This window comes from Triticum dicoccoides, chromosome 2A, assembly GCF_002162155.2.
Source record: "Triticum dicoccoides isolate Atlit2015 ecotype Zavitan chromosome 2A, WEW_v2.0, whole genome shotgun sequence".
Taxonomy (NCBI): domain Eukaryota; kingdom Viridiplantae; phylum Streptophyta; class Magnoliopsida; order Poales; family Poaceae; genus Triticum; species Triticum dicoccoides.
Window position 1 is genome coordinate 782,786,304 of NC_041382.1, and position 7,445 is coordinate 782,793,748.

General features: G+C 45.3%; 1 pseudogene; it reads right to left on the reverse strand.

The window, feature by feature from the left end:
• The window catches only part of LOC119358476, a 50,226-nt pseudogene that overhangs the window by 18,373 nt on the left and 24,408 nt on the right, over nt 1–7,445 (reverse strand).

Here is a 7,445-nt window from a genome sequence, read left to right on the forward strand (position 1 = left end):
CTGTTGCTGCCTCCTCTACCCACCGCACCCGCTGTGGCCGCGTTTGGTCACCGGACCACACCGCCTCGCCCGCTCGTTGCCGTGCTCCGGCACCCCGGAGCCCCTCTATCCCCTGCGGCCATCGGCCTGCGCCCGCGTGCGCGCTCGACGCGCCGGGCCCGCGCCTCGGCCGCGCTCACAGCGGCCCCGCCTCCATCGTGCCCGCTCGTCGCCGTCCTTGCCCGGCTCCACGAGCGCACGCCCCCTGCCTCCCTGCGTCGCCGGCACCCCACCGTGCCCCGCCAGTCCCGCCACCGCGGTTGGCCTGGGCGGGTGCCGTATCAGGCACCCACGCGCCCGTGCCCGCATCGGCCCCTTGGGGCCAATGACATGGGGGTCCCACCCCAGAACGTTAAAAAAAAGTATATAAAAATAAATAAAACAATAATTAAAATAAAAATAAATTTAATTAACTAAATTAATTAAGTTAATTAACCTAAATTAATTAATCTAATTAACCTGTTGGCTTAATTAAACAGTAATTAGTTAACTAACTAACCTAATTAACTCTGTTTAATTAAACTTGTTAATTAAACAGTCAATGACATGCGGGACCCACACGTCAGTTTGACCCCGTCAACTCTGTTGACTGCTGACGTCAGCATGACATCATGCTGATGTCATTATTCCATTTTCGAATTAATTTAAATAACTAATTAAATTCCAAAAATTAATAAAATCTTTAGAAAATCATAACTTTTAATCCGTAACTCGGATTAAATTATTTTCAACATGAAAGTTGCTCAGAACGACGAGACGATTCCGAATACGCAGCCCGTTCGTCCGCCACGCGTCCCTAGCATAGTGAACCTGCAACATTTCACCTCCGGTTCATCTGTCCAAAAACGTGAAACACCGGGGATATTTTCCCGGATGTTCCCCCCCTTCACCGGTATCACCTATCCCTGCGTTAGATCACCTCTAGCACCGCATTTGTCATGTTATGCTTTGATTGCTCTGTTATTTATTATGTTCCCCCTCCGTTAATTTTTCCGGTAGATCCCGAGGCCGCTGCCAGTACCCCCTGTGATCGACTACGGAGTTGACGACCCCTCTCTCTTGCCAGAGCAACCAGGCAAGCCCCCCCCTTGATCACCAGATATCGCCTATTCTCCTCTATACTGCTTGCATTAGAGTAGTGTAGCATGTTACTGCTTTCGTTAATCCTATTCTGATGCATAGCCTCACATTGTCGCTACATCTGTTGATACCTTACCTGCAATCCTAAATGCTTAGTATAGGATGCTAGTTTATCATCATTGGCCCTACATTCTTGTCAGTCTGCCTTGCTAAACTATTGGGCCGTGATCACTCGGGAGGTGATCACGGGTATATACTATACATACATACATACTATACAGATGGTGACTAAAGTCGGGTCAGCTCGTTGAGTACCCGCAAGTGATTCGGATAAGGGGGCTGAAAGGACAGGTGGCTCCATCCCGGTAGAGGTGGGCCTGGGTTCCCGACGGCCCTCGACTGTTACTTTGTGGCGGAGCGACAGGGCAGGTTGAGACCACCTAGGAGACAGGTGGGCCTGGCCCTGTTTGGCGTTCGCAGATACTTAACACGCTTAACGAGATCTTGGTATTTGATCTGAGTCGGCTATGAGCCTATACGCACTAACCATCTACGTGGGAGTAGTTATGGGTATCCCGACGTCGTGGTATCAGCCGAAGCACTTCAGACGTCAGCGACGGAGTGGCGCGCGCCGAATTGGACTGGAACGCCACTAGGCTAGGTCTGCTTTCGGCCGCCCTCGCAACATGCAGGTGTGCTATGGGCGATGGGCCCAGACCCCTGTGCGCTTAGGTTTAGACCGGCGTGCTGGCCTCTCTGTTGTGCCTAGGTGGGGCTGCAACGTGTTGATCTTCCGAGGCCGGGCATGACCCAGGAAAGTGTGTCCGGCCAAATGGGATCGAGCGTGTTGGGTTATGTGGTGCACCCCTGCAGGGAAGTTAATCTATTCGAATAGCCGTGATCTTCGGTAACAGGACGACTTGGAGTTGTACCTTGACCTTATGACAACTAGAACCGGATACTTAATAAAACACACCCTTCCAAGTGCCAGATATAACCGGTGGTCGCTCTACCTCAGGGATATGAGGAGGGGATCGCCGGGTAGGATTATGCTATGAGATGTTACTTGGAGATGCTACTTGGAGGACTTCGACCTACCCTCTTCTGCCTGTTGCAAGAGGAAGGTGACCAGAAGCGTAGTCTTCGATAAGACTAGCTATCCCCCTCTTATTCTGGCATTCTGCAGTTCAGTCCACTGATATGGCCCTTTACACATATACCCATGCATATGTAGTGTAGTTCCTTGCTTGCGAGTACTTTGGATGAGTACTCACGGTTGCTTTCTCCCCCCTTTTTCCCCTTTTCCTTCCTTTCTGGTTGTCGCAACCAGATGCTGGAGTCCAGGAGCCAGACGCCACCGTCGACGACGACCCCTACTACACTGGAGGTGCCTACTACTACGTGCTGCCCGCTGAGGACGACCTGGAGTAGTTTAGGAGGATCCCAGGCAGGAGGCCTGCGCCTCTTTCGATCTGTATCCCAGTTTGTGCTAGCCTTCTTAAGGCAAACTTGTTTAACTTATGTCTGTACTCAGATATTGTTGCTTCCGCTGACTCGTCTATGATCGAGCACTTGTATTCGAGCCCTCGAGGCCCCTGGCTTGTATTATGATGCTTGTATGACTTATTTTATTTGTAGAGTTGTGTTGTGATATCTTCCCGTGAGTCCCTGATCTTGATCGTACACATTTGCGTGCATGATTAGTGTACGATTGAATCGGGGGCGTCACAAGTTGGTATCAGAGCCGACTGCCTGTAGGAATCCCCCTTCCAACTCCTTGGCCGAAGTCGAGTCTAGACTTTACAAAACTTATACTAACTTGGCTGTGTGCCTTACGGGCCCACGTCGCCATTGGGTGGTACTAGGATCTTTTACTCCTCGACCTTTACTCTGGGACTCTGAGCTCTCTTCTATTCGGGTTAAACGATTTTGCTAAAAACAAAACTAACTTTAGGTTCTCGCAAGTACTTTCTCCCGGAGAGCCCCTCACTTCAGATGACCGTCTGCTAACCAGAAGATTCCGAAGATACTCTACGATGTGCTCTCGAGACTATGTACCATCGCTTTTGCAATTCACTTCCATCGATAAATCCCTCTGGATAACTACTTACACCTATCGTTCATATTGCCATCCCCAGTTGCTCTTGTTATTACAAGATGTCCTGAAATACTCTTCGTTATTCCGAGAATTCTTTACGCTTACTGCCCTGCAGTTCCTTGCTGCATGAATACCCCTACGGATAATTACTCGCGCTTGCCGAGTATCCGCTCATCCCCAGTTGTTCATGTGTTTCACAAAAGTCTTTAAAATAATATTCGATCTTCCTAAAATCCTCTGGAGCCTTTGGCTCTTGAAATTCTTGCTTGCTTGCATTATGGTTAATCCCATAAGTCTCGTAGTCTTAATGACATTCCTTGTCATTATCATTTTGAGTCTGTTGACTCAATATGTTTGCGAATGCACGCAATCATCATTGATCCTTATAAATTACTTCTCCGGCTAAGCTGCCATTCTTTTAACTGGAATTGGTTCTCGACCAATCCAATTGTCATTGATTGTACCGTAAGGCTATTCAACTTATCCATCCCTACTCAGAGCATTGCTTCTGATCCCTTGATTTGGAAATCATAATTCCTTTGCATTTGACAATTGAGTTAGTCAGTTGTTTCTATAATCTGATCTCCTTGCAATCTTCTTCCTCTAGTTGAGTACCGATGCTCACGTCAGATCCCTTGTGGACCACCAGATCCTTTGTTGGATTTTATCTGACAACGCCCTTCATATTCAATAACCTTGTGAGCCTTTCCTCTGATACATAATGCCTTTGGTAAATTGTATCCTCTACTTTCTCAACCATGCTCTGCCTTCGAGCTTGAGTTAATTACTTCTAAAGATTCTGGTATATGATTCTAAGATGCCACGATGGGTTGAACCTATGCCTTCCTTGATATGTGTGAACTCGAAAGTTTTCACGAATAATACTCTTCTGGTGCTTCGCCAGATAAAATTTCAACACTGCAACTTCATCGAACGTGAGAAGTGAATGAAAACCTATGCATCGGAGAAGTGGGATTCGACCTTGAACTTGTGTTCATGCCCATGGACACGATGTAGATCTTATCATTAGAGCTTCTCTTGAATTAATTATTCCCTTGGTATAAGTTTTTCTTATATCAGGGATCTGGCCTTTTGCATCCGTGGTTCCGACCATGTTTGTTCTTCTTTGATTCCATTTCTCGGACAAGTTAAACAATTGTCTTCTATGGATCAATACCCCAGTCCAACCTTTACTTTGATCTTCTGTCGAGTATTACCCCCCTGGTATCTCGAGATTATCATGGAACTGCATAACTTTTTATGAGTTCATCAAGTACTACCTTCCCACTGATTCCAATTTCTCACGGGCTCTGAGTTATTAAACACTCAAAGACACCGATAACTGAACCAAGTCCGCACTACGGTTCAACAACTCTTCAGTAAGCTTCTATAAGTACGAGTTTGTACCCGATCACGCCATTCCTAGCCTGTTTGGCTATATCATTGTCGTGATGATTTTAACTGTGCTACCCGGTCCTTCTTCTCGGAGCACAATTTTCGACGATGAATTAAGCTTACGTCGATTTTCCTCGTCATTCCCTTTCACCTTAAACAACAAGCTTGAGTTCGAGTTTATGTCATAACCGTGGTTCCATTAACCTCTTGCTTCATCATTACTTTGACTTGATGTCGTCGCTGATTGATCACATCGGCATGGAAACTCTCGACACTTGTGTCGTGATCATCATCAACCTTATGAGCTCTTCCAGGAATTCAATTGAATTCATGATGGGTAATACCATCCTTGCCCTCGATGATTCCTGTTCTCATCGACCACTTTATTGCCTTCCGTTCAACACAAGATGTTCGTGTTTTGTGTAAACCTTGAGATCCCTGCTATCCAGCATTTGTTCTTCTTTACCTTGGAGTATTACCATCTGTTAATATCAAGGATGTTGTGAGGACTGCTCCACCTCTTAAGAAATTCTTGGTATTGAGACGCTTCTCACCATCACCATTCTTTCTTGGTCCCCGTGTTGCTTCCAACCGGTGTACCAACAAGTGAACGGCGCTGTTTGAATTCTGCCCTTCTAGCAAGCCTCTTGCTTTGAAGTGAAATTCTTAGACTATCGATTATTGAATCACCATTCTGACATTGGCCGTGCAACCCAACCCATCGGGCGCACCTTTCAACCAATGTTTACTTGTGTATGTTTCCCTCGAGCATACTTCCTTGTATCATTTGCTCCGACAAATGTTATCTCCTTGTTCACTTAAATGTGGGAGTCTATCCTTTGGGAATCTCGGTGAATTGCCGTTGAGTTCACCAGACACCTCCTTGTCCTCTCCTTGGGTTAATGATGGACTCTTGTTAACAGAAATCACTTCATAGTCCATTTCCCCGAGAATCTTACAATGTCATCTCGTCTATTTGTGTTGCATCCTTTTCTTCTCAGGTATCCTAAGTCTGGGGTATCCTGACACCAATCGGATCCGAATCCCGGTCAGCTAAGATGGTTGGGACAACTTTCAGAGAGTTATGATGTTGATCCTTGATGACCTGGTAGCATGATGTCATACCTAGCAACCCCCCCCCCCCGGCTGGAGGACCTATCATTATAGATTTCTTTTCAGCAGGGTTATCCATTCATCCATGAGGGAATTGTAATACTGATTCTACAAGTTATTCCAGATGGATCCTTCGTGATTCCAAAGTCTGATCTTTACCCAGTGACCACGTCAAATGCTATCTCGAAGTATGTCTGTGATACTCTGATTTTCAACAAGAACATTTGAAGCCCAATGCTAAATGTTTCTTGCTCAATTATCCAAACACCGTGGTATGGGTAATGTCATGAAGTTTCTCTCCCCTTTCCTAAAGGGTCTTCTACATTATATCCTGTTGTGGATATCATGCTTTGTTTGTCCTTAGCGAAGGATATACCCCCGAAATATGTGTTTAAACACATTTTTCCTTTCCATTGTTCTGTTTAACCTAATGATCACATTTTCCTTTCGATGGGTCTGTTTGACCCTTCTTGTGACCTATATAATCTAAGAAGTGATAATCCCCTGCTTAGGTAAGCACCTCGTTGTACCACTCTGTAAGTAAGACCCTATTACTATTGTTGATGACATTCCGGTAACCACCGATGGACGAGAACCTTGCCTATTGGTCCGCCTCGTTCAACGAGCAGGAAAATGGTTCTCTTCAACCCTCGCCCTTGGTACCTATGTTGTTGCCGACATGACCATCAGACTCTCCTCTGACATGCCTGGCTTACATGATCGTGCAAGATGTCACCAACCTTTCTACTTTTAACCACATGGTGGGCCCATAACCCACAGTTCCACAGGATCGGAACCAGACTCTCCTGTACACCCCCTGTTCCCAAGGTTATTCCTCCCGCGTGGACTCGTATGTAATTCACGGGCCACCGTCATAGTGATCTATTCTGGTATCAGACGCGATACTTACTCTCGCTACTCTGAACCCCTTTCTCACCCGCTTGGAGCCTATTATGGTACCTTCGTACCTTACTCTCGAGGTATTTCATATGTTCAACTCGAGAGATAATCTTATACTAATTCATGGGTTAGCCCCAGATTGTTTCCCTTAAAAGCTTTATGTCGTAGTGAGCTGGCCCTTATCTTTCGTAAGTACGACGGAGTTCCCGAAGAAATGGTGACCAGTTTATCATGATGCATCGGAATAAAGGATTGAAGACATCTACGAAAGGGATTAACTTCTTCGAGAAGATCCGTTAGATTATCGTAACCGGACCTTTCCCCCTTGCTCCCCTCTTAAATCTCGGGATGAGATTTCTTGTAGTGGAGGAGAATTGTGACGCCCGGGTAATTAAGCTACAGTGATCCTTTGCTAATGATGCCACGTCACCTCGTTTGTAGTTGCTAATCTCGAGTTAGTTCGAAACCGATTCAAATTCAAATTTAAAATCAGGCAAACAACAAAAGTTTTCAAAAATTAAAACTAAAATGTTCGGGTTGTGTCAAATAAATCGTAAGAAATTATGGAGGTGAAACCACATTTTTATAAAATGTTTAAATGCTCAAAGGAAAATAAAACAGCAGCAAAAGAAATTAATTAAATGCCTTGGTATTTTATAAAATACTAAACTATATTATTTGGGGGTTAAACCTTTTGTGGCAGAGGTATAATTAGTGTTACTATTTAAGGTACAACTTTTATGTTTTATAAAACTATAATAAAATAAAACAGTAAAAGAAAAGGGAACAAAAAAAAGACAAGAAATTACAGCCCCCCCCC